The sequence below is a fragment of the Charadrius vociferus genome, unplaced genomic scaffold (genome assembly GCF_000708025.1).
Source record: "Charadrius vociferus isolate BGI_N301 unplaced genomic scaffold, ASM70802v2 scaffold436, whole genome shotgun sequence".
NCBI lineage: Eukaryota > Metazoa > Chordata > Aves > Charadriiformes > Charadriidae > Charadrius > Charadrius vociferus.
This window is the reverse complement of record NW_009649187.1, coordinates 4,830,764-4,853,127: the sequence shown is the minus strand read 5'-3', so window position 1 is coordinate 4,853,127 and position 22,364 is coordinate 4,830,764.

Genomic DNA, 22,364 nt, shown 5'->3' with positions numbered 1-22,364 from the left:
AAAATTAAGCTCAAACATGGGGCCCCAACTCCAAAAAGTGCGCGTGTGTGTGTCCATGTGTGCGGGTCTTGCCACTCAGAGGCTGCCTGGACAGCCACACTGTATGGCCACCTCTATGTTACTAAATAAAACAAAGCCTGGCAAAAATGTACCCCCAGATCATCTGTACTATTTAATTAACTACAGGCTCCCTGGCTGGGAAATGGCTCAGTCTCCCAGGCATGTGCCACCAACCAGCCCCACTAGACAACATGAACAGAACCTCCAGCACCATGCCAGCATGCCTTGCACCCTTCGACACCGTTGCATGCCACATCACAGGCGGGGATGTTCCCTGAGATGTAGTGGCAAGGTGTGACCCTTCCCCATGATGGCCTCTCTCAGCATGAGCCCGGTGCCATGCGGGAGCCACGGTGCTGCAGAACCAGCAGTCACAGCCACCGCTGCTGCTGCAAAACACAGTGAGCTCACAGGAAATCTCCTCTCGAAACCAAGCACAACACGAAAGAGAGACAAAGTGTTTGGACTGCTTCCTAGCCAGCAGCCCCATCCCAGAGGAGACATTGCAGGAAGAAACCTCTGACCTTAGGAGACCTCAGAGCAGACCCGTTCCCAGCCCCAGAATCAAGCATCGGCCAGAGGGCCCAAATTTCCCCTGAAACCACCACCCTGGGCTCTCTGTGCCGTCTGGCTCATAGGAGATGCTGTCGCTCCTGCCCCTCTCTGGGGCATAGTCACTCCTGTTGCTGCCCCTTCCCAGGAGGAGGTGCTGCAGGGTGGTGGCCCGACTCCTTCGCTCCCCGCCTTTGTGAGCCTAACCCTGTGGGGTCTCGTATTCCTTTGAAACCCGAGTTGTGTTGATGGATATATTTGCTGGGTGCCTCCCGTCTCTCCTGGGCTCGGGCTGCCCTGTCTGGAGGTTCTGTGAGGGAGAGGGGTCTGGAGTTTAAGAGCGTTATTGTTACCGGAGGAAGGAATTTTCGGTCCTATAAATCAGAGGCAGGCAGCAGTAGGGCCAGCATACTTGGGCTGTGTGAACAAACTTCATTTCCTGGGAGACTGGCCTTCAATCACCCTCTGTCATACTCCACTGATCAGAGGTGGACATGAGAGGAGTTCATTAAGGTGGAAGAAAAATAATATAATAGGTCCTCCCCATGCATGCACTATTCCCGACCCCTGGGGGTGGCAAGACACCCCTTCCTTGTGCTGAGATCCAAAACACACACGCACACACACAGAGTCACTCACCCTGAATATGCTGGTATTCCTCTGCCTAAGCACATTTCCTTCTAAAAATGGACACCTCGAACATAGCCCGAGGTTTTTTCTGGCTACTTTTCAGATGAACTCAGCTCCACTGTCTGTTGACTCGCTTTGTAATTCTTGGCTGCACTCTGCCGGAGAAGAATCAGGCCCAGCACTTGGTGCAAAAGGAATTGACAGTTTTCCGAGCAAAACAGAAAGCTCAACGCTCTCCTTGTTGATTTTGTTTCCTGGCTTTCTGAATGGATTTTTTTTTTTTTGGGGGGGGGGGGGGGATGGATGGGGATAATCTGTTTCTCTACTGTCCTTCCGCACCTCTAATTTTGAAAACGATTGGAATTAGGAAAAGGGGCAAGAATGACAAGTAGGAAAAAGTTAAAAAAATAAATACAGTGGATGAGAAGAGAAAATATTTTGAGTAAAGGACATGGAAAAAAATTCCAAAGGGGACGGTTGTTTACAAAAAGTTTTGTGTATTCAAGAACAAATCATGAGCAGACTTGCTATATGGAAACACAGAAAAGAGCTCTAATAAGGCCTGAGAGACTGAGCTGGGGTCTGCCGTGGACTGGTGCAGTGGGGATACCAAGTGGAATAAAAGCTCTTCAGACTTCTGAGCTCAGTTGGGCTGGTGGCATCCATGCGTGTGCTTTCCACAGAAAGCATAAATGAAAGAAAACCCTAACTGATTGTTTTGACTGCTTTGAAAACACTTTTCTTACCGGTTCTTATGTTTATAAGATACAAATACAAACCAGAGAGTTTGGACCCACAGGTCTCAGGCAACTGATACAAGACAAATGATATTATTTTTGAGGTGCTGCCTGAGTCCAGCTTGAGGCTGGTGGACGGCTGGTGCTCTCCTCCTCCTGCGTGGTAAATAGAGGCACCCCTGGTTTAGTGAGCTCCTTGCAGGCAGTTTGAATCAATACCTAGTTATGCTGTTGGCCTCAGCTCCTGGAGAAATTTGTGGTTCTGGCCAGGCAGACAAGGGACTGCAGGCACTGCCACCCTTGCACCCAGTGTCTTGACTCTCTGTCTTTGACGTCTAGAAGCACCAAATCCACCCAGGAGGAAACAAGAGAAGGATTTTGCCTGAACTGATCCTGGGAACAGGCAACCCGGGAGCCTGGAGAGTGCACTGTGGAGGAGGAGCCTCTGCTCACAACTCTGACTCCACACGGCAGCGCCTCACCTTTGCACGGTTCTGCTGTTGATGTTTGTGCACATCCAAGCAGTGGTGGCCATCTGCAGCAGAAGCATTCCTTCAGCCTCTGCTGGCAAGGGAAAGCCCAAAGACCCACATCTTCTGGGCAAAAAGCGGAAAGTTGGTGAGCTTACAGGGACTAAGGGATACACTGATTCAGTGCATACTCTGTGAAGATCATACCAAGGAAATTCCTTTCCTTATGATCTCTTTTGAGAGACATGGTCTCCAAGGAAGGCAGCAAGGGACATCCACAAGCAAATTAGCTATCCTAAGGAGCAGCAGACTGCTGCTGGTTTGAGAAGCAGCTCTTACATTGGTGGATATAAAATGAGTCATTTCTGCTTCATATCAAGAGGCTGAAGCTGGATGGTGAGGCAAAAGGGAGTAGTATTTAATCATTCCAGAAAATGTTGGAGGATATTCTCAGAAGGTTTCTTGTAGGGACACTTACTGCATAGAAAACATAGAACTGTCTGGTACTGTCGTCTTCTCTAGAGAGCTAGATCAGACATTTCAGTGGCACTTGATGAATAGTCCATGAAGGATTTTGCAGGCCTCCCAGATGAAAGAGGTTGTTGGAAAACAGGACTATGGGGTGACTTTTCCACCCTGGCTGTTCATCACCAGACAGGCTGTTTGCAAACCTGCCTTTTTATTTGTTGCGTGAAATCTTTCTGAACGGACTTTTCACACTAATATCTGAAAGGACAGCTGTGCTGTTGGTAATGGATATACATCTCTGTTGGCTTCAATGCTGTTTAGCATACCTGCATTAAGGAAAAGTTCACAGGGTTTGTTGAGGAGTGCCAGAGAACAAGGATGAATGAACTCCAAGCTCTGCTGGACTGAAAAGCAAAGGGAATAGAAAAACTGAGCTAAAAAGCTAAGGCCATCGCTGCAGCAGAAGGGAGAGAACAGCGTGCAATACTGGTGATGCACTGGGGCACGCTGGCTGGGGTGAGGGGACTATGGCTGGAGATATCCAAGAATGCTGTCAGAAGAAAGAAGTATATGATTGAGGTGTACCCTATACCCAAACACAGCTATATGCCCCAGCCCACTCCCACTACATCAGAGCTCTGTTTGGGTCATTAGTGCTTGTTTTAATTTATTTAGCCAATTTTATCGCTGGAAACACACAGTGATTTACAACCTTTCCTGACTGCACAGATTAATAAGCCTTCTCCTCACTTCCCCTAGAGACAATTAGCACGTAGCCATGATGGGAAATGACTATGAGGAACATGCAGGCAATATTCTGAGAGAGCTAGACATCGGGCTGAATTCTGCCTACAGACAAGGTCACTTGAAAACCATGACCCATGCTCAAATCCTCACCTGGAGTGGAAGGCTATCCCTGGCACTGGGCAGAACGCATAAAAATGGACTGAGCAGCTGTAGGGGCACATCTGGCACAGGGTGCAGTTTGAATGCAGAGTCCTCTGGGGAACTGGCATCTACTGGCCAGAACAAGATAGAGATCCCAGCCTCCTGCCTGTTATGCCATTGATTTTGTGTGTGCCCTCGAAGCTCCTTCTGCCTGCTTAGACTGCTCCTGCTCTTGGAGAGAAGAGTGACTTCTTACTGTGTCTGATTTGGGGGTTGACCCTGCGTTGGGCAGAGGCTAGTCTAGACACCTCCCAGGGTCTCTTCCAACCTGAACTGTTCTGTGCTCTGAGGCACTCTGCTCTCAACACAAGAGGACCCCAAGTGGTAACTCAGTCCGAGGAAGAGTTGTAGCAACTGTCCTTAAGGCTGCAGACTTGACTGCCAGCTACAGAAAGCTTTACCATTGGAGATGAAACATAACCAATGAGAGACTGAGGGAGAAAATAAAGTTGTCCTCTTTTTATGTCAGGTTTGTCTGTTTTCTTTTCCCAAGATGTCATTGTTTTCCCCTTTCCTTCTTTTGTTTTGTGGCAGTGGCTTCTGCAGTCCCAGCCAATGCCTGGCATGAACTGGGCCCTGCGGTCTGGCCAGGGAAGGACTACCTCTTTATTGTGGGCTTGCCCGGTGCGGTGGGCACCACACTGCCACTGGGGATTGTAGGTCCTCCCGGCATACAAACACTGCGGGTGGACAGACCAAGCACACAGCATGGGGGGGATAAGTCCCTGAACGTGGAGGGGTGTGCAGGGAAGAGGAGGGGTGAAGGGGTTTTCTGAAGGCCACCAAATCAAAACCTCGCTTCAGCACACTTCTGGGAATGGCAGAGATTACTCTGTGTGCCCGTGATATTTGGTCCACCATCCCTCTCGCACTTCCAGGCAGCTCTCTTCCTGCAAGCGCTCTGAAAGACTTGGATTTTATAACAAGCATCAAGTGTTCAAACTCACTCTTTCAAAATCTAGGGGAAGAAAGATGGCAAAAATGTGCTGACAATTTCTACCTGTTTTTTTTCTTAGCTTACTGAAACTTTCTTTTTCTCCAGTTCTGAGAAGTCAAAAATACTTTTGTTCTCCAAAACAGAAAAAGATTCATATTTTGAGAGAGAATATTTGAGAAAAATTTATAAAAAAATTTACCAAACTTGCAGTCCTTTCTATTTTCACAGATATTTTTTTAAATGATCCTTGCCAGATATGTTTTGATGAAGGTGAATGTGGTAAACGCCACTTTACAAGCAGGAAAACTGAGTCACATACAGATGAATCCAAGCATTGGCCTCCTGCCACTCTAGGGTATCTTCTTTTTTACTGCAGAGTCCCATAATTAGCTGCGCAGTGCTCTCTCATCTCCTTGTAAAGCTGGGGCTCTAAAGGTGCTGTTAATAACCTAACTCTACTTCCACTCCTCTGCTGACCCTCACTCATCACCTTGCTAAAGGAGGCCCATAGAAAGCTGAAAGACCCTTCCGTTGCCCTGAAGCACCATGTAGGTGGTGCAGAGCTGAGAACACAGGAGTCACCAGAGATGACAGAGGAGTGTACCCATCACTGTGACTCAGCAAAGCCCTTGGCTGCACCTGCCTCCTATCATGCTTTCTTCCTCAGCAGCTCAGTCTTGCTTCTCTCCTGAAACCCCATCTGTGAGCATCTCAGACTAAACCAGAAGCCCTAAGGAAAGTCTGGGTGACTCCTGTGGCAGCCCAGCAACTCCTTGGGGTTTGCTGGTCTTCTTGTGCTTTTCTATGCCTCAGGGCACCTGGTCATCACCCACCAGCTCTGTGTGTGCCCACTGCCTTCCTGGCAGCTGCAGCTCACAGGTCATGCGGGGCACGTGCCCACAGCAATGGTATAGCCTCTTGAATAACACTGCTGTGATTTTGCTCTCCTATTCAGGTTCCAGCGACTGCAATGTCCTGGCAGATTGTCCATGGCTGTCCATGGAGCTCATTGCCATGGCAGGGCCCATATGGATGTCTGTAAGGACAGTTTCTAGTGCTTACTTCGGGACATCATTGGGGAATCCAATTTCTCTTTGCTCGGACAGAGCCCGTGCTCTCCTGGGAGTGTCTCATCTCAGCCGACAGTTCTTCCTTCTCATTCCTCAGGCCGCCCAGGGTTGCTTCCACCTCTGGTCTCCACAGATCCCCCCCTCCCTTCCCAGAGCGGCAACGAGGTCTGAGGCGGCAGCAGGACTACAGTGTGTTTCTCCAGCAGAGGATGGGTCGGAGAGGCCAAGAGGAGCGGCTTTTCGGGTGTAGCCGTGTTGACTGTGTTGCCTTTCCCTCCTCTCCGAAGCCAGCCCCGCTGATCGACATTAGTGGGTGGGAGGCTGGCTCACTCCAGAGAGCCTTTGACATAAAGGGAGTTTTCACCCCACCTCTCCATCAATCAAAACTTAAACTTATTTGTGCTTATACACTACTTCTTAAGTAGAGAAAATAAAAACTGGGTTTAGGAGAGTGCAAATATTTAACAATAAAAAAACCACATTAATTTACCCTTTTTCATTTCTACAGAAGAAACCTTAATGGAGTCACATGACTCTTATTCTAAGTGATAAACCACAGGTCATAAAGCACCACTTTATCACTCTGCACAAGCAGTATAAATAACAGCTATTACCCAACCTCACTCCATCTGATAAGCTCAGAGATTTTCTAATATACATTTCTGATTTTTTTAAATAATATTCATGATCATTTCCTCTTGAGCGTTATGAGTCTCTGGCTATGTGGCCCTTGAAACCAGGGCCTGCAAGCCCTTGTACCATCTCCCTGATTTATGGCCATGTTGGTTGGGACTGACGCCCTAATGAAATCTGTGACACCGCATTAATGGGGCTGTTTGTTACCACCGGAGTTCAGCGGCTGGCGGTAGCCTCAGAGCTGTGCTCAGGAAGGCACACGCAGAGTCTATAAAACCCACCCAGTGGGGAGCAAACCCACCTTACCTGCACACGCTGTAGCACCACCCCATGCAGAAGCTGCCCGGCGAGGTCTGCGACAGCCATCGAGGGTGCGGAGAGTGGGTCACAGCTCTACGCCGCACGCCGCAGCTGCACAAGCCCGAGGAGTGCGCGACAAACTCAGGGTCTTCCCCGGGACCACAGCTACACATAGAGACACACGTCTCTCAAGCGTGTAATTAATACCCAGCCCCCTGCGTGCAGTCATTCAGTTGCACAAGCCACAGCGAATGTGCACCATCAGATTACCCACTAACAAGCACGTGCGTACGGAGTGTAACCGACACACAACCCTTCTACCTGCAGGAGCTCTGCAGCCTCAACGTGACGTGTGGGCAAACAAAGATAGCCCCACACCTCTCCACCATCCAGCCCAGGGCTGGTTTCCCTTTGCCTCCACACCAAAGGCACAGGACGGCGAGCAAAACCAGCCTGTGATGCACGTGTGCTGCTACAGCGACGTTTTCCCGTGTGATGTGCTCCTGCCGGCTGAGACATCCAAGTCAAATAGCCACCCAGTTCTCATCAAAACTAATGGCACTTTGGAGGACGATTCATGTCCTCAGCTCAGAAAAAACTGAGCCAGCATGTACGCAACAAAGATCTCGTGTTTCCACCATACAATAAAACATATCTGCAAGACAGTTATTTTCATACCAATATGCCCTATATAGAGACACATTATTGTGAATTCAATCTTGAAGCTACCATGGTAAGCAGAGAGAACTCCAGCTTTCTGTAAGCAGAGTGGCTTGGTACCTCTCCTTGGGCTAAGTAATCACCCGGAATGTTTTAACATACGTATGTGCTTGAGTATCTGGACCTATTACAGGCTGGTTGAAGCTGTTTCACCCTTTTTTTTTTTTTTTCTGCAATCAGCCACCATCAGCACACACTTTCTTTTCAGTTTTATTTGTTCCTGTTCGTCTTTGTATTGTTTTTCCTTTTTAAAAACAGTTTAGGAAACAAATGCAAAAATTCATGTTGGTGCAATGCAGACTCCTGTGCAACAGGAAATAAAATGCCCAAAGTGAATATTTAGCCGTAATTCTGCCCTGGGGTAAAACTCTGTCAGCTGCTATAACTGTATATTACTTATCAAATAATGCAACACAGTAGACACTTTCTTCTACCTGAGGTACATACAAGGAAGAATCTTCATTCCTGTGTGCTTCATTTTACAACTTTTAATGCAGGCCTATTCATTGAACCAAAAGCCTTCTTCAGAAACATTTTGGTGTAAAAAGTGGCAATACTAAGGAATATTTTGTTGTGCCTGTAAAATTCAGTGCCTTTTTTTCAGGATTGCTTTTGTAGTATTTTCGATAGTAAAAATGGCTTACCGAGAAATCAGGGGTTTGACCAATTCACATCTGCTGGAATTATTAAATAATTACAAATAGTAAAGCATTGAGCTTAAAAATGACAATTTAAAATCAGTAATATTGATATGGCTGAGTTTCATTTATCCTGGAAAGGAAACAGCTTTGACAAGATCATATTTTTTTAATAAAATGAGTGTGGTATTTTTCTATCAGGTCTCTTTAATTCCAGCATCATAAAAATGTGGTATATCTTTATTGATAGACTTTATCTGGTGAATTCTCTTCTCTACAGCATATATATGTTAATGATTTTCTCAGCACTGACATACAATATGTTTAACCAGACGATTTTTCCTTTCACTCAGAGTTACTTCTCTGAGCAGTAATTTAGTGGGCAGTTCTCAAATGACAGCTCTGAGAAATACACACACCACGTCTTGTTAAGAGTGTATTTTAATGATGTCTTGCTTGACCATGTTTCCTTTTTGTACAATTGTAAATATTTCCTACTCTTCTTGTGATCTGTAGCTGGAGGGACACAAGACTGGAGGAGACCAACTATGTGATCAAGTCCAGTGCATTTGCAATCACAGGTGACGTTGCAGCAGGTGTTTAGTCCAAAAGAAACCACAGTAATCCCTCCCTATCCCACAAACCACAGATTTCCCAAAATCCTGAAGGAAACCTACTTGTGCTCAAACGACAGACACAGACACACACAAAAATCATAACAGAAATTAATAGCACATCAGAGGAGAAGAGAAGAAGGTACCTGGAGCCAGAGCATCACCCACTGCTGGGAGCTGCATGGGCAAGGAAGTGTGGTAAGTGAATAGTCACAGCTGATCTCAACGCATTGCAAATGTAACTCTAGTCAGGCAGTAGATGTGCTCTCTTTAATGATATTACTGAACAGATTACATAAATGAGTGAGAATTTATGTACAGAATTTGCATGTGTTTGCAACTGATCTGAAACTTATAAATACATTTCTGTATTTACACGCACAAGTAAATTAATATTGATTTCTAACCAGCAGCACCACCAAGATGGCATTCAAGTGCATGTTTCCAGGTGCAGAGTATTTAGCTGGAGAGCAAAGCAAGTGAATTTGCAATGAGAACAGTGAAGCTGTGGATGCAGTTCTGCAAAGAACGATTTGCATTGTTTGTATTGCAGCAGCGCTGGCAGGTTGCAGACACCGCGGTGCTCTCCCGCGCAAGGCGCTCTACAATCCCATTGCAAAAGAGCTTCTCCCCAGCACCCGCTAGTGAGACGAGTGCCTCAGCACAGCAACACAGGTCTAATTCCCAAGAGGGTGCTCATTCCCTGCCCAAAGAGCTTTATTATGTTGGGTGCACAGCTCAGCTAAATGGGTAGGCCATTAAAGATTTACAAGCCATTGACACTAGCTAGCTCAGGGACATTGTGGCTACTGGAAGTACCATGCCTGCTCCTGCATTGCTTCATTTTCAAACCCCTGCACTTCATTACCTCCCTGGATAGCTGCTGTCTGCACGCACTCAGCATCCCTGCGCCCCAGCTTCCCACCCCCAAAAGCCCTGACATACCCCTGCATTCCCTGAAGAAGACCCTCTCCCCGCCTACCCGCTTCCCTGAGCCCATATCCACTCCTTACCTCACCTTCCTACAGACCCTCTTACCTTCCCCAGGGCCAGGCCACTACCCTGGACACAGATGCTGGGGTCCTAAGGCACCATCCCTCGCTGGCCTCCTGATGCATCCCCAGTCCAGGAACGAGAGTTTCGGGACAAGGCTGGAGAGGGCAGGGGGAAGAGGAGCTGTTGGGTCTGTATGAGTCAAGTCTACACCCCTCTCCTCTTCACCAGAGAAGGCAATTACTTTACCAAGGCTTTGGTTTTTAACCAGGGTTTTACAATCACGTCTCTCTGGATTTGCTTTTTTGTTTTTTTTCCTCCTCTCCCCGAAACTCCTCCTGATGTTTGGTGCGTTTTTCTTGGGTATGCTTTGTTGTTTTTGGGTTGTTTTGTTGTTATTGTTGCTTGCAGCCACTGGAGAGTTCCCCCTTCCTCTGGTTAATGGCCCATTAACTAGCTCTCTCCATGCAGGGGTAGAGCCTGGGAATTGCTGAGTTCTGGAAAATCCTCATCATCAAGGAACCTTTCACCAGCAACAAAATCCTTTTTTCAGAGGAGGCTCTGTGAAATGGGGTGGCAAGGGGGCACAATCCGCAGGCGGGAGGCATGGGGACAGAGCCCACAGGAGCGTGGGGCACCGGCATCATTGCTGTTTCTTGAAAAAACGAGCTGGCTGTGGGGAAGAGGGGGGAGAGGAGACAGGAGCCGGATTGTTAAAGGATTCAATGAGCTGTGCCCAATGTATTCGAAAGGTGCTTAAGACAGCCAAAGCTCCTCACCAAACACACACCGCTGCGAAACAGCATAGCGCGCGCGCCCACCAGCTGCAGAGAAGCAGCCCAGCTCCCCCCGCCCCACGCACATCACACCCCCGAGAAACGAGCGGCATCCCCTCGGCCTGTGCCCCGCGCCAGCACAGCATGGCCGAGGTGGCAATGCTCCCACCCAGGCACACGCACGCCTGGACCTGTGACAGCCCGAAACCATCCTTGGTATGTGCAGGTGTGCCCCCCCCGGCACCCCACACCAGGGGCAAAGAGGGGCCCAGCTCAGACCCTTCCCATCCCTCCCATCTCCTTCCTCCCAGCTGCACCTTTCCAGGTAGAAAATGATTTGCAGCTTTATGTTGTCTCACTCAAGCAAACCCCATGGCTAGGCTGGACAGGAGATGCAGGATTTTCCATAGACCTGAAAAAGAGAAGACAAAGCACATCTTGGGATCAGCAGGACTAGTGAAAGCTGGTTCCTGATGGCTTTGCCATCTGATTCCTTTGCCCTCCCTCCATCACCACTGCAATAACCGCAGTAGACAACCTCTCCTCCAGTGCTTCCCGTTGCCTCAGAACAACCCGCAGCTTACGTGCTGTCACTGTCTCCAAGCCATGTGCTGGTGGGCCACTGGGCATGGAGGTGTTGGCTGGCCAGCAGAGAAGATAAGCAGAGTAGTCCATCATTAGCACTAATGTGAACCTCTCTTCTTCACCCCATCATCAATTTTGACACATTTCGCAGGCGCAGAGTAGTTGGTGGATTCTGTCTTTGTGTCAAGTACGGTTGGCATTGACAGGTAGGTTAAACATTGTGGGGAGGAAGGGGACAAATGAGACTGTGCAATTGCTTAGGGTGGGTTCCCTGAGCTTAAACTTACAAAAAAAGGTGATGTTTCAGTTTCATCAGTGTGAAAATGTATCCTCAGCTGCATCTGCAGAATACAACGCAGCTCAAGCTCATGACCATAAGCAATCAGCTTGCCACAGTTTAATCAAGTAGCTCCCATCAGCTAAGCTGCAGAAATCACTTTTGTTGGGGGTCTTGTGGCCCAGCTCCACTGCAATGATGAATTGTCTTCACCCATGAGGGCTGAGCCCCTCTGGGCCTTCTGGGAAATACCATGGGACAATCAAAAATGAACCTACGCCCAGAGTTGCTTATCGTGGCTCAGCACACAGGTCTGCCAGGTGATGCCACACAGGCTATGTGGAAAACAGCAGCATCAGCATTACTCCCGCCAGTTTCCAGGCTCAGCCTATTCATCCCAAACACTGCAAACACATGGAGCCACTGTCACCGTTTCAGCCAGATGCCTGGTGCTGCTTTTCAAGGGATGGTGATACCAAAACTGCAGCCCTTCTTCAGCTGAGGGTGGCTACCACCAGCCAGTACGTCCACCCACAGACACCCAGCACCCCCCTAAGGTAGTTCTCACACAGCTGAATGGGGTACATGGTGCTGCACGTCAGACAGCCCACAGCAGGACCTGATGGCACCCGCATGGGCAAGTTAGACCCAGACGTGGGTGCCTGCACAGAGCGCGCTGCAGCCGTGCGCAGCTGGTGCGGCATACCCGTGCCAAGCAAGGTCCACAGACACAGCAGAGATGTGCAGGACTTGATGCCACAAGTCCATTGGCCCCATGGTGACACTTGTCACCACTTGCTGCTCCGGGATCACCTGCCCCTGTGGCCATGGTCCCAGCATGGCCAGCTTCTTCTCTAAGGGGTATTTTTGGGTACTAGTTCACCTACAGGTTACCATGACTGAGAAAAGCAACAGTTTCTTACCTGGCATTTTTCATACATCTTAAAGTTCATCACAAATGAAGTAATCATGATTACCCCCATTTTAAAGGCAGGGAAACTGAGGCACTGTGTGGCCCAGTGTCTCCCAATACACTGGTGGTAGGGTCCAGAGACACCCAAGTTGCCAAAATTTCAACCCAGTGTGCAGAAACTGGATTATTACATGGACAGTATGCACAGTGGGATGCCCACTCTGGTCTTGGTGGCTGCTTGCGTGAGATCAGCTTTAGACCCAGGGTGGTCTAGGACTTGAGGGTGGCAGGGAGGGAAGGAGACAAGCTTTTGCCTCAGAGAAAGCCCTGAAAAAAAAGTTCAGCTCAAGGTCCTGGTGAAAAGGCTGCCTGCAGGGCCACCCGCACCGCTCTCTAGTTGCTCCCAAGCAGCGAATTCATCTGGCTGCAGTGCTGGGGAAAGTGAAAAAAATACATACGTGGAGACAGAAACTAGCCCCACCGACCACTCGCACTGCTTGACATTAAAAAGTGCTGACAGCAGAGAGGGAGGAAAGGAATGGACGAAGGGCCACTTTCATCTCATGACAGTCTCCTGCCAGCCCCAGCCACCGCGTCTCCCTCTGCCCCCCCCTCCTGGCCCCATGCTTTCCTAGGCATTTATTAAATAGGGTCACAGCCCGCATTAGAGTCCCTCCCACAGCCCTGGCAAAATGAAAACACTCGCCCGTCCCCATGACCCACACCCTCCCAGATCTCCATTTCCCCCCACCCCAGAACCGAGGTCTCCACCCCACTGCAACCTTGAAGTTTCATCGCCAAACATGAAGGCAAAGGGCTCCAGGGAGGGGGAAGGTCTCCCCCATTTTTTTTTCCCTCTTACATTAATTATCTCATTTAGTTGAAAGAAAAGTCCAAAAATGGAGCTTTCCCTTGGCAATTTATGATGCAGTAATTTATGGCTCGATACAGCTTGATTTTGCTCCTTCTTTACAACACACACACACAGAGATACGCACACATACATACACTTAAGGAGACACTAACCTGAATTTATCACACTAAGTACCTGCCTGCTAAAAGTAAAGGATTGAACATAATTTACAAGGCAGGATGGGGAGCGGCTCACATGTGGGGGGAAACATTTAGAAGAGTTAATGTTTGAAAGTTGGTCTTTGAAGGCAGGAGGCTCCTCTGGATAGAAAGAGAAAACCTCACTAATTAAAACTGATGTATCAGTTTCAGAAGAAGAATGTGCTGGTAATGAAACTGTGCATGGGCAAAAACAACAGGGGGCCGGGTTAGCCACCACAGCTTAGACACCCTCTGGGGAGAAGGTCCCGGTTTCAGCATCACACCAACAGGGTCTGAGATTTAATTCGCCGGGGCGGTAGCCAAGACCTCCTGTCAAAGTGGCTGCTCTGATGCAGGGACACACAACTTGGGTGCAGAAGCAAATGTGGGTCATCAGGAGGGTTTGAATCACGGCCATGGCATGCCAGCAATGTGACCTGCTCCGGCTGCGGCTGGAGGAGGAGGGAGGGGACCTTGTGCAGCAGATGTGCCCGTTAGCTGTTTCAGCAGCAACCAGGCACTGGATGGCCAAAGGAGACGACTTGGCTGCCCCAAAATGCTGACCAACAGGGCAGGCAACAATGGGGGAGGAGCAGAGGGCACAAAGACGGGTAAGTGATCAGTCCGGCCAACCTGCAAGCCAGCTGCAGAGCCACAGTTGCGGCCAGCATTCGTGCCTCCCAGCCAGCCCCAGGAGCCTCCTTGTGTCACACTGGGGAAGGGCTCCTGAGCAGAAAACCAAATCTTGACTTGGAAGGGAATCCCACATGTTATCCTACTCCACCGGGGAGTTCATCCCCAACCTGCCATAAGATGAGTAGCTGTGCAAGGCATGGGCAAGCCAGTGGCTCTGCATGGCATGGCTGGGACACTGGCATGAAGGCTGTTGTTGGGCATCACAGGCCACATGAAAGAGAGTTTGGGGCACACCTGTCTTGACAATGCCTGCATATGGGAATTGACGTGCGCCCACCTATGAATGAAGGCACACGCTGCCCAGATTCTGCTCTGGCTGAAACCTTCCATGTTCCCACGCTCGCATCTTTCCAGGCTGTACCACCTCCAGGGAAAATGGAAAGGGGAGATCAAATGGTAACATCTCAGCTTCCCCTCTACGTTTTCCAGTCTACCTTCCTGAAGTGTCCTCTTCCCATCTAGGGACACCTGTGGGGGCTCCCTGAGTGCCCCCCCCCAGCCAGCCCTCTTCTGCAAACCTCTATGACTGTTGTCGAAGGGAGAGGCCCCTCCACACACTGTATCCAGGAAGATGAAGGCAGTGAAGTCTGAGCAATTAAGTATACTGAGATGAGAAACGGGTGCAAAGCATCTCAACTGCGAGTCGCTTTTCTTCTGCGCACATGAACTTCTCTAACTTCACAAGGCATCTCTATCTTCCAGCTAGGAATCTGAGCCATCGGACTCATCTAGTGACTTGGACCTGAGTCACATAGCAAGAGCGAGCGAATGCCATTAAATCTGTCAGCCGAGTGCCAGGTGAGCCCCATGTAGCCAGACAATTCTTCCGCTCTGGGGGACCTGCACTTGATTTGGTCGGGCACCAACTTTTACCCCTATTAGAGGGACCCACTGTCTTTGTACAGGACCACGTACACAGTTTCCTCTGTATCACAGAACCCTTTCACCTTTACAACTCCAAAATCCTTAAAACCATTAGGATGGCCGGTAAGTATGGGTGCAGAGGAAGGAGGCAAGAAATGACCTTTTGTTTTAAAAAAAAAAAAGGGGGGGGGGGGATATCGTAAAAGTGATTTGAGACATGCTCATTACCCAAATGCAAATTCTTTCAAAAATGAGCCTTTCTGAACACTATGGTCAGAGTGCCCCTTTAAAGCAATGGGGCTCTGCGTCATCCAAAATACACCAGACAATAGCCCCTGCTTGTCAATCCACCCAGCAAATTTCTAGGGCAAACCAACAAAAGCCCCCAAAGGTGTTTTGTATGTAAACACAGAACACTCGCTCCCTTTGGTAGGGAAGGTGTTCTTTTCCTTACCGCTTTCTCCGTAGCCATCAGCTTGTTCGCAAATCTTACAGCAACCCACAGCCGTGGCATTAAACAGGTGAGGAGAATAAGGGGTTTTTTTCCTTATTGATTTAGGGACGGTTTCATTTGTAAGCGAAAGGGCAGCTGTCAATAGACTGCATGATCTAAGGCACCAATCCAGAGAAATCTTAAGCACGTGAGCGCTCGGGAGCAAGCGTGGGATTCAGGGCTGTTGAATCGGGGCCAGCAGCCCAAACCGGGCTTTATTTCGTGTTGCATTGTAATGCTATTGCGCGAATGAGAGGGAAATATTATTAAATGGGAGGATGGAAGGGGAAGAAGAAAACATGTCTATTTCTTATCCAATAATGTTAGAGATATATTTATAAAAGTGAAACAAGACTAATCTTCGTTCCTCTGTGCTTCTCAGGGAGCCCTGTCTACGTTGTCTGTTTTGTTTAGACTGCACGCTCTTCACGACAGAGATTATCTGTATTTTGTGTCTTGTAAAGCACTGGGCACTTTTATCTAATAGTAATAATCTATAAAATACACAAATAAAAGGATCAGAGCGAGGAAGTGATGTTGCATCTGCCTGTTGTTTCTGCCTGAAAAGAGCAGCCTGCAAAAAACACAGTTAAAAATAGCTATGTTTACTTTGATAATAAAATGCGTGTGTGTGATTGTGCTTGTGCATGCAGAGAGAGAGAGAGAGAAAGAGATGTGCATACAGTAGTGAAAGAGAGTCAAGGAGGGAATAAGTCCATCAAATCTTTAAGTATGTGGCACCTCGGCATCATGCAAAGTACCCTGGGCGCAACCAAAGCCTTCCGACGCTCTGAGGGACTGAGTGGAAGTGTGCAGGATATTAAGAGTGACAAGCCATCAGGACTGCAATATCAGACCAGTAGGGAAGGGAAACTGAAGCAGGGTGTCAGCTCGAATTGTCGTTATCCCCATTCAGGAAAACAGCATCGGGCGATGCAAAGTAGTGGCAGGAAGAAAGGAGGTCGGGACATCTGGGGACTAATCCCCCATCCCCCAGGGATGCTGCACCCATTCAGGATCCGGAACCCAGTGACCTCCGCATCGCTCCCGGTCCTGCTTTTTGTCAGCTTGAACATGGGGGTCACCATTTGCCCCTGCTCCCGGGGTGCTTGGGGCAGAGGAGCGAGGGGACTGATGCAGGCCAGTGCCTGGGGAAGGGTGTCGGGGCGGCGGGAGGCTCCGTGCGGTGCGGTGCGGTGGGAGCGTGCAGCGCTGGGCAGCACCAGGGGTTGGAGGGGAGGAAGGGAGGGTGGGGAGGGGAAGGCCTATAATCCCCTTGGTAAATCCACGCCTGAACTATAAAAGGATAATCCGTGTGCAACCCTGGCCCCACTTATAGGATTTAGCTCTTAGTGTGGAATACTAATATTTGGCTGTTTGTTTACCCCTGTGAACTAATTTGGCAGATTCTTATGATTCTCACAGGGAGAATTTATTTCGATTTTGATATTACTCAAAGCCTTGGGTCCTGGAGTCATAGGATTATATGCAAAGCTCCGAGCAGACTTTTTTAATCCTTTTTCTTAAGAAATAACTGTTTGTTGTGGATGCAGCAAAAAGCTTGAAAGCTGGCCTGCTGTTCCACAACACAATGGCACCAGAAAAGAAGCCACTTGCTAATTCCCTTTTTTTTTTTTTTTTTTTTTTTTTAACATGGTGATGTTTAAGCCCGTTTTGCAATGAATGGGGATCAAGCCCATGATTTCTGAAGAGCCGGCATGGTCAAGCCAGGCTCTGCTTGTAGATTCGCACTGGCTTGGTGAGCTGCGTGCCCGGTTGCCTGCTCCTACCCCAGTGGTATTGCCATGGGAGAGCAGTGTCACAAGCAGGCATGAGATCCTTCCAGCTAAAATAATATGCAAACTTTGGGGAAGAAAAGGGGCACAGGAAGAAAAAGGGCACGTGTTAGGATCAGGAATTCAGCCTTCAATTAAAAAGTAACTTTCTAACCTTGGACAATGCAGAGAATGGCTTGAAAATGTGACACACGCACCCCCTTAAAACAGAAAGCCAGTACAAGAATCCCAGCTATGTTATTTTTATGATCTTGCTGTTTTGAGGGCTTGCTCTTTGATTTTTGAACAGCTAAAGTTGTTAATACCAGGGAAGACGTCTCCTTTTTTTAAATGCAAAAAGCAGCTTTCGTTGCAAAGTGTATAGAAAAGGAAGGAAAACGAAAGTTCTCTCTAAATATATTTGTAGTTGTTCCTTTCCCAGTGTCCTGAAAGAAATTAAAGGTTGCAGATGTAATGACAATTAGGAGCAAGGCGAGTCGGGATATTTGCTGAAGATATGGCTCTCGACTTAGGAAAATATTTAATTTTAAATCTGTGCCCAAGACCATTTTTTCTGAGAAGATTTAAGCATGCACCTGAAGTGGAATAATTGCAGAAGGGCTTCACCAAATCAGGGCCTTGAGGAGAAAGCTGGCAGTAAAATAACAAAATTTATCATGATAAAAAATTTCTCTCCCTTAGCAAAAATGGAGGCAACACCTAAAAACCCCAAACCTTCATAAATCAGGCAAACAAGACAGGCACATGAGAATCATATCAGACAGTGGAAATGAGGCAAAAATAATTTAAATTATTCACACATTTTGAAACTTTGTAGGACTGAGAAGAGAGGGTAAAATCTTGGTGAATAAATCAGGGACACAAGCAAAATTTCTGCCTAGCAGTTTAAGCTGGAAACACTAGGTACAAATCCTCGGAGTCCGACAGCAGAAAGTTTTCAGAGGACGCGTGTGCATCCTTGGTACCTGCTTTATTTTCCTCCTCTTCAGATACTGCTGTGAGCGGCTCTCTCGCACGACTTCAGCTTTTCGGGCTGCCTCCTTCCCACAGCCGACCGGAGAACAAACTCCCATCGGGGCCCATTTGCTCGCCGCCTCAGCCGGGCTCCGCGCCGGAGCAGCACGGTGGAGCGAGAGGGGATGCTCGGGCACTCCCCAGCCCGTCCTGTAATTCCCACCAGCACCCTGAAAACCTACGTGTGCTTAAATACACAAATCTCTTGTCATTTTTACCCCTCACTCAAATGCTGACAGCCGGTTCCATCTCCGTTACTAGCTGTTAATAATTAATCATCTGAAATGATGCAGAGATCGGGAAAATATCTTTTAAGTGAGTGATATTTTCCCAAATTTGTTCCAAAGACAATGGTGAGGGAAACAATGTATTCGTACAGACAAAGGGGAGGGAGGGTTTGGCTGTCTGATTTTCCAGGGGTTTGGACTTATTTCTGTTTCCTCCTCTCTCCGTCTCAGCTTGTTTTCTGGTGACAGGATTGAAGAGCCCCAAACATTACCCAAAACTGGGGGACAAACGTACCACACCAAGGATTTGAAGGGAGCCATTTGTTTAGTTTATTAAAAAGATCAAGAGGTGACTTGCTTCCCGCGTATAAATTTCTTCCTAGGGAAGAAATATCAGGTACTAAAAAACTCTTTAATCTGCCAGAGAAAGCCATAACAAGAGCCAATGGATAAATGCTGAAGCCAGACAAGTCCCAATTAAAAAGAAAGTACTGGACCTTTTCTATTTTTGTTTTACTTTGTCCAAGGAAGTCAGGGTGATTAACCATTAGAGCAGGCTGTTACGGGAAGCGCTGGAGTCTCCCTTTCTCAGCATCTTCGGATCAAGACTCGTATTCTTTTGGGAAGAAAGTTATTGTATTCAATAAAGGGGTAACTGGGACAATCTCTGGCCCCTGTTACACAGGCAATCTAATAAAATCATCAGAAAGTGTTTTGCAAGCTTAAACTGAATAAACAACTTTGCATCCCTCTGCTCATTTTAAACAGGAACCTTATTTTTTTAAAAAAAATCAGGAAAGTAAGCATAAAAATCCTCAACAACCGAACAAATATTCTTATTACAGGAAAAAAAAAAAAGGTGAAAAATTTGTAGCAGCAAGGGGGGATCTGAAATGATCAAAGACGATGGCAGGATCGGGGACAGAGCGAGGCAGCGGGCTCGGGGCCGGCGGGGCTCTCCCCGAGCGCCACGGGCCTTTGGGAAGGAGCTGCTCAGGCTCCATGGAGAATCCTGCCTTGCTGATTTCCAGCTGAGCAGCTTTCCGCACTCAATGGCCGTCCCTGCTGCTTTCATGCAGGTATATACTCTAGCTCGGAAGAGAGCGGTTCTGTTTAGATAGCCCCCAATCCTAGCTTTACCTCATCCCTTCCAGCAGAGTCACTGTAATTAAGATTTGTTAAGGTTTGGAAGAAATCTCATTAATCAGATAAGATCTGAACTTTATTTTCTTTTTAAAGACCCAATTTGATCTCTCTTGCTTGTGATAATTGCTCTCCTCTTCTGACATGGAAATTCATTTTCCAGGCACATAAAACACAATAGATTTCCATTGTCAACAGCAGCAACCCCAGGAGAGTTAAAAATATTCCTCCAAAGGCTAAAAAGAGTGTTGGTAGCAAATCCAGACACATGCAGGGAGAGGGAGCACGAGATGGGGTGCTGTTAGAGGTGGGGTGGGAGAAAGGGGTTTGTACAGTCCCAAAAAAGGGGCAGGGGTGCACCAGGGGACAGGAGGGCAGCAGGTCCCCCGCTGTGACCCTCAGTATGTGGTGTTGAGTTGGCAGTTCCTACTGAGGGACCCTGTGTAGAGAGGGGGAAAGTTGTTGCCACTCCTGGTCCCTGACCTGGGGAGAAAAAAGCATCCTTCTCCCGAGTTTATCAGAAACCAGTACTTCAAAGAGCGATCAGAAAAGCTCCTGGACGGCTGACATTTCACACGAGGCAGCACCAGGATAAATGACATAGTGTGAAATATACTCTACCACATCAAATCCTATCCATCAGCAGGATTCCTGGTTTCTAAATGTCAGGTGTGGAACGGGAACTTCTTGGGAACATCTGAATCAGAGCGCAGCTCCCTTCCCCACCACCGCTTGCTCCCCAGCTCTGCTCAGACCCCAGCATCCCCAGCAGGCTCTGCCTCCCTGTCCAACCCACCAGTACGGCCCTATGCCAAGCCCAGGCAGCCAGGCACGGGTGCCAGGCCAGGAGACGTGCACGGATAAGGCGTGCAGCCCCAGGACAGGGCTAGGTGTAGATGTAGCACCTCTTGCCCCAGGGACTGCAGTCCTCAGGAGGGACAGGACAGGGGCACATGGCATCCCCCTGTCCATCCGTCATCCTAGCCCTGTCACGTCAGCCCAGTGAGTGGGCACCAAGCCAGGCGCTGCTCACCATCTTCCCCCTGCCCAGGGCCCTGTGCCCTGCCACCCCGCTGGCACGCTGGTCCCCGTAGCCTGTGCCCTGCTCCTTACACCACCCCATCCCCGATTTCACCCTGGACCAGGAGAGCCCAAGCCCCGGCTGTACTAAGAGGCCAGTGGCTACAAGAAGCCGCCATTCTCCTGAACTGTCACAGGGAAAATAAAGCTGAGCTGCAGTTTTCCAGCGCTTCCAGGGGGCCACACGATCATGCAGCGGCAGCAGCCTCTGTCACAGCTCAGCCCGGCCACCTTCCGGAGATGCTGAAACTTCGGGGGAGCAGAGAGAGATGGAAACCACTACTGGGCATTTTGTGGCCTCCCAGCAATGGGCTCGTTGGTGCGGCTGGCCAGCGAGGCTGGCTGTGGGTGGCCAGGGTGGCCAAAGCAGAGAGAGTCCCCCGCAGTGCTGGCCACGGGGAGGCAGAGACTGGGCACGGCTAGTGCACGCAGAGGGGCTAATAGAGACCTAGGGCAAACGTCCCGGCCCTGCCTGCCTCTCTCCCTCTCTTTGCAGAGAGAATCTGCAAACATATTAATCTCATCTCACACACAAACCCTCCGTCCTGATCCCAGAATCCATATATTAGGAGATTTACATAAATTACCAGCTATCAATAGGGCACATGAGGTGCAGGGGCTGAAAGCCAGCACCCTTGCCAAGAAAACAGTACAAGAGGATTGGAAAGGAGGGGAAGGGAGGGGGCTGCGGAGCGGGGCTGGGAGCACAGCCCTGGCGAGAGGTCTGGGATGGCAGTGGCTGGCTGTGGCGTCTGGGTCTCTGAGTCACTCACCGCAGGTGCTGTACCCTGCTTTGTGGCAGCAAAGGCCTCCTCCTCTGCACACACTGTGCTGTGGCATCTTCCCTCCGCATCTCCCCCGCGAAGGAAGGGCAAGCAGCCCTCCTTGCCCTCCACAGCTCACCCCAATGGCTGCTGGGGAGCACTCACTGAGCCCAGGTCCATGGCCTTGATGCAGTGGTGAGTGCATAAGTAGCAGGGAGAAGGGGATAGGAATTAATCAATGCTTGAGTTAGAGCTTTGCATTTGCAGTCTAGGTCAGACCTCACCTTAGCCTCTGGCATTCCCAAGCCTCAGGAGCTCTGGGGAACCAGAGCCATGTGGCTTCACTGGGGAGTTCAGGGAGAAACAAGAGGGAGTCAAGGATCTGTTGAAGGGCTTTGCCTCTGCTGGGAGAGCAGGAAGGCACCAGCTCAGCCGCTGACCACACCACCTGGCCAGGATGCTCTCCACCTTGGGAGCACCAAAAAGGGCATTCAAGCCCCTCCGAGCCACGAAGAACACAGGGGATGCTTGGTGAGGGTTGTGAGCCATGTACAGAAGCCTGGCATGCGGGTGCAGAGAAAACTGCCAAAATAGACCCCCTGCCAGTGTGTTTCCCAGGACAGACCTGTTCTGCGAGGGGGCTGATGGCCGAGCATAAGGCAGACTCAACAGGCACACCAGTGTGATGCAAGTTTGCCAACTCCATGCCCTTGGCACCAGGGCCTGGGGCACAGCCCCATTCTCACCACCCTAAGTTTCAGAAGTGCAAAACAGACCCTGGGCAAGCCTGGGGTGAGTCCTGCTCCCAAGAGGGGACAGAGATGAGTCCTTCCCGAGGCAGGCAGTGTGCCTGACCTCTCCCACAGCATCTCATGAGCCTCTCAGGCAGCAGCCCTGGAAAATCCCCCCC